Raw genomic sequence first — 11,332 nt, forward strand, 5'->3', positions numbered from 1 at the left:
AGAAAATAAAAAGAGACATTCACAATACGCCGAATACAGATTCATAATATCTTACAATAGACGTAGCTTTTGAGTTTTTAACAATTTTATGAGACTTCATTAACAGAATGAGTTCGTTAGAGAAAACCTTGTGTAAAGGAGGAGATTTTGACAATCTACATTTATGAATAAACAATTTGCCATTCAAGATGACGAGATTTTGAATATTTTTATCATCATTCTGAAAATAGCAAATAATTTCTTTCACATTCAGTGATATCGTTAGATTAATTTTTGTCGTACACAGCCTTTATTTTGAAAACGTTTCCTGGTGACGACACATTATCCCGCCTCCCGCTATTGATTGGCTCCTAGAGGCCTTTGTGGTTTAATAATAGAAGCTACAACTTTTTTACGACTTATTATTTTTGGAGTTTGCTATATTTGCTGCCTGCTGCGTAAAATTGTGTTAATGATGAGCCAAGAAATGGTTTTCTACAGGTAGGAAATATTTACTATACACGTTTCTATTGTTTCTGACAAACCAAACGCTATTTTGAACAAACACTACAATACACTAACGTTTATTATAACTCTAATGTTTTCCTTTGACGATCGTTGTTATATTTTTAGGGAAACAATAGCAGCCTTAAAACACATCTCAAGTTATTTGGTCATGATGTGAAAATCACTTGCCACTAGGTGGCGGTAAATAACTGTTTGTTATCTTACGATGGCGCAACATTCATCACAAAACAAACGGTTTGTTTCGTCTAGTAGTTGAATAAACCAGTGATGTTCTATAGAAGGTCTTATATCTTAACGGGTATTTATTTATAACTCCACGGATTTGATTTTTCTTGCAGAGGGGACAAACATAAACCCATCTGTAGGAGCCATGTAATGGGAAAGTCATGTGACCTAATGATAATGGGGTGTCATTAATTAAGTGGGGTTAAAACACCTGTTGTGTGTGTGTGTTCACATGGAAGAATGGGGATGAGTGCTGGAGCACATATTTTGTTGACCGTACAAACCTGAGCAAAATAAACCAACATACAAGCCTCAAGACGTGTCACAGAAGTTATTCCTGCACTCAGCTCCTTAGCGGTTTCTGGATTGTTTTTCTTTTGTGCCGCTACACCATCTGTAAAATTATAATTGTATTTTGTTTAGCAATGATGTATTTTTGTCATTGTCTGTGCATTGCACATAGAGTGATTCTCTTAAGACTTATGTGGACAGGTCTGATTTGGATGGATTTTGGTTCAAAGGTTTGTGATGACATAAGGCTTGAGTAGGATGAAAGAATCATTTTTGGGTGACATCTTTCTCGACAATGACTATTTTTAAAGTGGCATTGCACTTCCATCACCTTTATAATGTTTAACTCCTCCAAATCTTTTTTTACATAAAGCATGAAATATCTAATTAACTGATATTGTATCACGTTGTGCATCTTTTTAAAATGAGTGTAAACAGACAAACAGCTTTTCAATGGAAACTGGTCACTTCACGCCTGGTTAGGACATTGTGTAGGGTCCTGGTGTAACTGGATTGTTCTGATTCTCATATTTCCCGTTTCATTTTAAGCAGTAGATGATGGATGCCGATGAGGTGTGGAGTGTTGGCTCCCTCTCATTTTGGCAGAAAGGAGCCGTCCAAATAATGCAGCGCTGAAATGAAAATCAATGCCGGAGGAAATGAAACAAGCTGAAACATACATGAAGTCTTTTTGGAGGTAGAAAGTGCAGAATTACTATTTTAAGGAAAATTGTCAAGTGATCTGTCTGGCATCATCAAATATTAACTAGCTATCACTCATACATGATCAACATCATGCGACCCTTTCAAATGTCTCCATGCAAAATAACCACAGATGGTTGGTCGACATCGATATAGGATGTAGCGTGATGTGATGAGGACCACAGGTTAAGAGCTTATTCAAATAAAATAGCCCGTGTTCCCCTCGGCTCTTCCTGTTTGATGTGTGAAATACATCCACAACTCATCGTTCTCTGTAACGCCAGAGACAGTTCTGTAACGCCAGAGACGCTCTAACATAGTTACATTAATGCCATTATTGTTGTGAGATTACTGTTTTAAGCTTTGGGTGGCAGTTCATTGATGTGCTGGAGAAGGTTTGATGAATTGGCCCTTTGCTCTGTTCTGGTATCGAGGGACACCGTGGATCTCTCTTGATGTCAATCTGTTGTCACACTGAAATGAATGACTGGGGCATAAATGTTAAGGACACACACATGGTGACATGAGAGGCTTGAATTCAACAGCACATAATGTGAAATTATATTCACACGTCGTAGGAAAGAAAAACACCTCCAACCTCAAACACCTGTGAGCAGTGGCGAGTCGTTACTATAGTTTATATAGATCTTGTATTGTTTCAGAGGCCAATAAAATCCTGTCAAAAATAAAGAGAATAATTCAGCTCTGGGCGGTTAATGATATACTGTACTGGATGAGGACAGCCAGAGTGACCGAGTGGCCTTTAAAATGAAATGACAGTGACACAGATGTTCAGATAAAGCCATGACGATTTTCCTCAAGAGTTGAAGTTAATAAAAATCAAAATGAAGAAAATGTCACAGGAACAGATTTTATTTGAGAAAATTTAATTCAGATAAAATCATACAAAACCGGAGGTGATTTAAGAAAATACAGATACATTTTATTATTTAAAGTTTGCAAAATGATGTGGATTTTAAAGCAATGATAAAGTGATTTTTGAGATTACCATATTTGTAGTTTGTCAGTTTTGTATGATGACGTCATCTAGAGGTCATCTGAAGTCTTCATAAGAGTCTGGACGTAAACTGGAGCGGTTTCAATGATCTCTAGTTTCCTCAGGATGGGCAGCCGAGGTAGAAACAGATAAACAGATGAAAAATGGTCAGCGTAGCTGATGTTCTTAACATTTCATGCAAAGATATCATTTACATGTAATCTGATCGAGACACGTTATGTGAAAGTTTGACTAAAGAGATGTGTCTTTACGTTATATTCAACAGGAAAAGTGTCCCAGACAGGTGCCAGATGTGAAAACGCTTAACCGCCTTAAGTGGATGTGACTAGAAGGACTACCAAAGAGCACAAGGAGTTATGTGATCTTAATGAGCGAGATGGACTGTAGTGTGTTAGAAGTTCGGTTCGGCATCCTGAAAAAGGGTTCATGCGAATAAATGGGAGATGGAAACGCATTTGCCAAATAAATTCCTCCAAAAAGTAATTTAACTGGCTAGTCAGGTTACACCATCTCATACTGCAGAGGACTGATCTTGTTACACAGCATTAGAAACGTTGTTATGGTAATTCTTAAATGCCCGAGCATGTATTTCCTAAACAGCAGGTATCCACTAAAGCACTGCATTTATTGTGTTTCGTAATCGTCTGCTTGCACAAGTATTATTATATATGTAAATTATTATAATCAGTGACTTCTCTTACATTTCTTACTGTTTCCATCACCTTAACACATATTTGCACAAAGATTTTGAACTTTGATAAATATGAGATTATCTTTACATGACCGTTTCCATTTACTTTTTTATGTGCATTTTCAAAACATCCAAATTGTTGGATAGAAAACCCCTCAGATATTGCAAATTCCATTACTTCTCACCACCACACTAACTTCCCGGATCTGTCACACCCTCCAACCACTTGGAATTTTGAAATTAAGCACCGGTTCAGATCATATTTATCTGACCGATATTAGTTTCTTCATTTAAATGGGGAATCATCAAATCAAATGCCAGTAAACTATGGATAACCTCAAGGATCGTGTTAGGACACTTGCTATTCTCTATATACATGCTGCCCCTAGGTAACATTATTGGAAAACATGGAATTAGTTTTCATAGCTATGAAAATTATACTAAATTATACAGGTACTGGTCATATAATTAGAATATCATCAAAAAGTTGTTTTATTTCACTAATTCCATTCAAAACGTGAAACACAGACTGATATATTTCAAATGTTTATTTCTTTTAATTTTGATGATTATAACTGACAACTAAGAAAAATCCCAAATTCACTTTCTAAGAAAATTAGAATATTACTTAAGACCAATACAACAAAAGGATTTTTAGAAATCTTGGCCAACTGAAAAGTATGAACATGTACAGCACTCAATACTTAGTTGGGGCTCCTTTTGCCTGAATTACTGCAGCAATGCGGCGTGGCATGGAGTCGATCATTCTGTGGCACTGCTCAGGTGTTATGAGAGCCCAGGATGCTCTGATAGTGGCATTCAGCTCTTCTGCATTGTTGAGTCTGGCATATCGCATCTTCCTCTTCACAATACCATCTAGATTTCCTATGGGGTTAAGGTGAGGCAAGTTTGCTGGCCAATTAAGAACAGGGATACCATGGTCCTTAAACCAGGTACTGGTTGCTTTGGCACAGTGTGCAGGTGCCAAATCCTGCTGGAAAATGAAATGTGCATCTCCATAAAGTTGGTCAGCAGCAGGAAGCATTAAGTGCTCTAAAACTTCCTGGTATACGGCTGCGTTGACCTTGGACCTCAGAAAACACAGTGGACCAACACAAGCAGATGACACAACTGATGAAAGTAAATTTTGCATTTCCTTTGGAAATCAGGGTCCCAGAGTTTGGAGGAAGAGAGGAGAGGCTCACAATCCACGTTGCTTGAGGTCCAGTGTAAAATTTCCACAGTCCACAATGGTTTGGGGTGCAATGTCTTCTGCTGGTGTTGGTCCACTGTGTTTTCTGAGGTCCAAGGTCAATGCAGCCGTATACCAGGAAGCTTTAGAGCACTTCATGTTTCCTGCTGCTGACCCACTTTATGGAGATGCACGTTTCATTTTCCAACAGGACTTTGCACCTGCACACTGTGCCAAAGGACCATGGTATCCCTGTTCTTTATCGGCCAGCAAACTCACCTGACCTTTACTCCATAGAAAATCTAGATGGTATTGTGAAGAGGAAGATGCGATATGCCAGACTCAACAATGCAGAAGAGCTGAATGCCACTATCAGAGCAACCTGGGCTCTCATAACACCTGACCAGCACCTGTACATATCATCTAGACCGGACAAAACCTCAAAATGTATATTCATGATTTTCCCAAATGAAGTAATAAATATCAGTGAACAATTTAACATATTGGGCCCTATTGTACACCCGGTGCAATGCAAGTTTCTTCTCAATGCAGTTCTCATTTGCCCGTCCTGCCCGCGTTGTTTAAATAGCAAATGCATTTGCACTCATTTTTTGCACCCATGGCCGTGTTGGTCTAAAAAAGAGGTGTGCTCAGGCCCATTGTTGCTATTTTGAGTAACTAAAATTATTATATTATAATATTCGATTTCTTGTTATTTAAAAAGAGCGCGTTAGTAGAAAATGCTAAGATGATAAGACAAGAATCATAATCGCGATGATTTTAAGAAATAGCACTTCTGAACAACTGTAAAGAAAAGAAGTGCGCTGTGGATTTATACTAAAAGAAAAGAGAGGATCCTTGCAAAATCAAATGCGGCACAATAATCGTTTACCACGATTATTTAGTTTTTGTAATTGATGAAGGATAAATTTGACGATTATGATTAATTTTCGATTAAGTGCACAGCCCTACCTCGGTGTTACCTGGGACAGCAACCTGTCTTTAGAAAACGTGGAACAAACGTCACAAAAACAGCCTTCTTCCATCTTAGAAACATTACCAAACTGCAGAATATTCGTTGTAATTCTGATGCAGAAAAAAGATGTCATGCATTTATGACTTAAATACTTGATTATTGTAAGGCACTACTTAGTGGTTGTCCTGCTTCATCATTAAACCAGTTACAGTAAGTTCTAAATACACCTGCTAGAGTTCTTACAAGGTTGAGAATATTCGACCACATAACACCAATTCTATCAGCACTATACCGGCTACCGATTAAATACCGTATATACTATAAAGTACTTCTAATTACCTACTGTATAAAGCATTAAACAGATTAGCTTAGAGATTCTATCACTCTACAAGCCATTACGCTCACTATGATCAGGGGGTAGAGCTTTCTCATATAGATCAATAATAGGTTAAACTATCTAAATTTGCCCCACCACTTTTAGAGTAGTGGTGCTACCTCTGCTTGTGAGTAATCCTAAAACCTTATTTTTTGCTTTGTGCGAGGGGTATAAACCACAGCTGAAGCAGATGCAAAGACAATAAAAAAGTTAAACACAAACAAAACAAACCTAGCACAGTACCTCAAACCAAGCATGGTCAACAATGTTTCTCAGATGGAACATATCCTCCCTTACTGGCAAGGGGTTCAGGATAACCCCGCTAGGAAAAGGCCACGTTTTGCATGATTATTGTGTCAAACAACCTTAAGTTTGTACTGAAAAAACTATGATGATGTTTCCAACTGAACATGACACAAGCTACTTACAATGTTGATATATATAATCCTAAATATAGGATTTATATCATCCTGAGGAGGTCTGGTAAGAGCCTGATTATAGTCTTCCCTGCAACTTTCAACGCCGTCTGATCAACAAAACAACAATTTGGATTTGTGTAAACATTCATCCTGAACAGAACTGTGCTATAATACATTTACAGGTTAAGATAGATCAAGCACTAAAGTAGAGGACACTGGCTACATTAACGTTTGAAGAGGATCGAGTGAGATATCATAAAGATGGGTACAAGACAGAAAAAAAGAAAGAGTAAAAAGAATCCAACCTTCAAGCAATCCTTCACGCAGGTCCCTTCATTGACGGCTCCAAAACCCCCGTCATCCCCTATTCTGTCAATCTCAGACTGTCGGCCATTGCTTTCAACTAAAAGAGAAGTGCAGCAGACATGAATCACCAAACATAAGCAATACTTAACTCAACACAATTTAACAATATTTATCAGATATATTTGTAGTAAGGTAGGCGGGACGAGAGCCGGTCTTGTATCACAGAGGAGATCGGGAGCATAAGAGGACGAGCGACCGGACTGCCAATTATGGAAGGGCACTCACTTTCAGTTGTCACATTGGGATCCTCATCATCCTCCATCCTCTTGTGACTGAGTAAAATTAAAGGCAAAGGCGGGATTTGAACATCCCCGTCATCACAGACGTCAGATCCAGAATCATCTGGATACTGAATGACATCATCGCTCCCAGAGTAGACAGGAATCTGTAGGCCCTCTGCGGGATCTTTGTCCTGAAATATACAAGACCAAGCATTAGCAAAAATGAATCCAAAGTCTTTTAACAATATTTGTCCTTGTTGAAGATAGAAATGACCAAAATTGTGTTGGTGTACATTGTGTTCTGTTGGTAAAACTAACCGAGACCGAACACACTGGGATTCTCATTATACTCCAGCTGGATGTCCAAATCCCGGTCCAACTCTCCAGCGACTGGATTCTGAACGGCATCATTGTTCGACTCCAAATCAAACAACATGGGGAAAAGGGGGTGACACACAGGTGAGAGATCTGTATTCGCGGTCGTACTTTGTTTGACGGTCGACTCAAGTAGAAAATTCGCCTCTGGGCGCATCAACAATGCGCGTTCACTTTTCTTATTACACAAAGGGAAGCACAGCAGCACACAAACAATGTAAAAGATTATTATTGTGTACAAAAAGATAAAAATCCGGCTTGTCATGTAGATGATCTGCTCGCACGCTTTAACCTCACGCACGAGCAGATGATAAGACAAGAATCATAATCGCGATGATTTTAAGAAATAGCACTTCTGAACAACTGTAAAGAAAAGAAGTGCGCTGTGGATTTATACTAAAAGAAAAGAGAGGATCCTTGCAAAATCAAATGCGGCACAATAATCGTTTACCACGATTATTTAGTTTTTGTAATTGATGAAGGATAAATTTGACGATTATGATTAATTTTCGATTAAGTGCACAGCCCTACCTCGGTGTTACCTGGGACAGCAACCTGTCTTTAGAAAACGTGGAACAGAAGTCACAAAAATAGCCTTCTTCCATCTTAGAAACATTACCAAACTGCAGAATATTCGTTGTATTTCTGATGCAGAAAAAAGATTTCATGCATTTATGACTTAAATACTTGATTATTGTAAGGCACTACTTAGTGGTTGTCCTGCTTCATCATTAAACCAGTTACAGTAAGTTCTAAATACACCTGCTAGAGTTCTTACAAGGTTGAGAATATTTGACCACATAACACCAATTCTATCAGCACTATACCGGCTACCGATTAAATACCGTATATACTATAAAGTACTTCTAATTACCTACTGTATAAAGCATTACACAGATTAGCTTAGAGATTCTATCACTCTTTCATCTCATTTTCGTCACGCATCGTGTCCGAGTACGTGGGGAAGGAGCAAGACGGCGAGGTGTCACCGTGACGCAATGCCGAGTCGCCGAACACCGTCTGCAGAGGGTGAGAGCGGCTGTCAGAAAGACTCAGGGGGCCGAAAAGGGGGCGTTCCCAGTCTTACCGAGCTCCTCATGCACTTCGGGGACAAAAAGGCACGGGGGCCGGGCGCGGCTTAGAGTCGCGCCCTGCCCCGATGACCAATCGTCCAGCCGTGAGCGCTCGGGGGCGGTGCTGTGCATCGCCTCCGAATGCTCGCGGCGGGCCCGAGAGCGCACGGCCAACATTTCAACGTCCGTTTCATCCCGAGCTCAACCTCCTGGGGGAGGGAGCTCCAAGGAATCATCCGGGTCGGAAGCCAGTACGTCACCCTCCGATGCTGCAAGGGACATCTCATTTTCGTCACGCATCGTGTCCGAGTACGTGGGGAAGGAGCAAGACGGCGAGGTTTTTTGGGGAGTGGGGGGAGTCCGGCATGCAAATTTCATTCGCCAATTTCATTGGCCTTTTCAAAATAGTCAGAAGATGATAGGTTCTCAAGGGCGAACCCCATCTGTTGGTTCGACACAACGTCGAGAGACCGACAGAAAGGGAACTGCAGAATATTCATTGTAATTCTGATGCAGAAAAACGATTTCATGCATTTATGACTTATATACTTGATTATTGTAATGCACTACTTAGTGGTTGTCCTGCTTCATCATTAAACCAATTACAGTAAATTCTAAATACACCTGCTAGTACACCTGCTAGAGTTCTTACAAGGTTGAGAATATTTGACCACATAACACCAATTCTATCAGCACTATACCGGCTACCGATTAAATACCGTATATACTATAAAGTACTTCTAATTACCTACTGTATAAAGCATTACACAGATTAGCTTAGAGATTCTATCACTCTTTCATCTCATTTTCGTCACGCATCGTGTCCGAGTACGTGGGGAAGGAGCAAGACGGCGAGGTGTCACCGTGACGCAATGCCGAGTCGCCGAACACCGTCTGCAGAGGGTGAGAGCGGCTGTCAGAAAGACTCAGGGGGCCGAAAAGGGGGCGTTCCCAGTCTTACCGAGCTCCTCATGCACTTCGGGGACAAAAAGGCACGGGGGCCGGGCGCGGCTTAGAGTCGCGCCCTGCCCCGATGACCAATCGTCCAGCCGTGAGCGCTCGGGGGCGGTGCTGTGCATCGCCTCTGAATGCTCGCGGCGGGCCCGAGAGCGCACGGCCGACATTTCAACGTCCGTTTCATCCCGAGCTCAACCTCCCGGGGGAGGGAGCTCCAAGGAATCATCCGAATCGGAAGCCAGTACGTCACCCTCCGATGCTGCAAGGGACATCTCATTTTCGTCAAGCATCGTGTCCGAGTACGTGGGGAAGGAGCAAGACGGCGAGGTGTCACCGTGACGCAATGCCGAGTCGCCGAACACCGTCCGCGTTCCCAGTCTTACGGAGCTCCTCATGCACTTCGGGGACAAAAAGGCACGGGGGGGCGAGCGCTGCTTAGAGTCGCGCCCCGCCCCGATGACCGATCGTCCAGCCGTGAGTGCTCGAGGGCGGTGCTGTGCATCGCCTCTGAATGCTCGCGGCGGGCCCGAGAGCGCACGGCCGACATTTCGACGTCCGTTTCATCCCGAGCTCAACCTCCCGGGGGAGGGAGCTCCAAGGAATCATCCGGGTCGGAAGCCAGTACGTCACCCTCCGATGCTGCAAGGGACATCTCATTTTCGTCACGCATCGTGTCCGAGTACGTGGGGAAGGAGCAAGACGGCGAGGTGTCACCGTGACGCAATGCCGAGTCGCCGAACACCGTCCGCGTTCCCAGTCTTACCGAGCTCCTCATGCACTTCGGGGACAAAAAGGCACGGGGGGGCGGGCGCAGCCTAGAGTCGCGCCCCGCCCCGATGACCAATCGTCCAGCCGTGAGCACTCGGGGGCGGTGCTGTGCATCGCCTCCGAATGCTCGCGGCGGGCCCGGGAGCGCACGGCCAACATTTCGACGTCCGTTTCATCCCGAGCTCAACCTCCCGGGGGAGGGAGCTCCAAGGAATCATCCGGGTCGGAAGCCAGTACGTCACCCTCCGATGCTGCAAGGGACATCTCATTTTCGTCACGCATCGTGTCCGAGTACGTGGGGAAGGAGCAAGACGGCGAGGTGTCACCGTGACGCAATGCCGAGTCGCCGAACACCGTCCGCGTTCCCAGTCTTACCGAGCTCCTCATGCACTTCGGGGACAAAAAGGCACGGGGGGGCGGGCGCAGCCTAGAGTCGCGCCCCGCCCCGATGACCAATCGTCCAGCCGTGAGCACTCGGGGGCGGTGCTGTGCATCGCCTCCGAATGCTCGCGGCGGGCCCGGGAGCGCACGGCCAACATTTCGACGTCCGTTTCATCCCGAGCTCAGCAGCCCGGGGGAGGGAGCTCCAAGGAATCATCCGGGTCGGAAGCCAGTACGTCACCCTCCGATGCTGCAAGGGACATCTCATTTTCGTCACGCATCGTGTCCGAGTACGTGGGGAAGGAGCAAGACGGCGAGGTGTCACCGTGACGCAATGCCGAGTCGCCGAACACCGTCTGCAGAGGGTGAGAGCGGCTGTCAGAAAGACTCAGGGGGCCGAAAAGGGGGCGTTCCCAGTCTTACCGAGCTCCTCATGCACTTCGGGGACAAAAAGGCACGGGGGCCGGGCGCGGCTTAGAGTCGCGCCCTGCCCCGATGACCAATCGTCCAGCCGTGAGCGCTCGGGGGTGGTGCTGTGCATCGCCTCCGAATGCTCGCGGCGGGCCCGGGAGCGCACGGCCAACATTCCGACGTCCGTTTCATCCCGAGCTCAACCTCCCGGGGGAGGGAGCTCCAAGGAATCATCCGGGTCGGAAGCCAGTACGTCACCCTCCGATGCTGCAAGGGACATCTCATTTTCGTCACGCATCGTGTCCGAGTACGTGGGGAAGGAGCAAGACGGCGAGGTTTTTTGGGGAGTGGGGGGAGTCCGGCATGCAAATTTAATTCGCCAA

The sequence above is a fragment of the Barbatula barbatula genome, assembly GCF_947034865.1.
Source record: "Barbatula barbatula genome assembly, chromosome: 7".
Classification (NCBI taxonomy): Eukaryota; Metazoa; Chordata; class Actinopteri; order Cypriniformes; family Nemacheilidae; genus Barbatula; species Barbatula barbatula.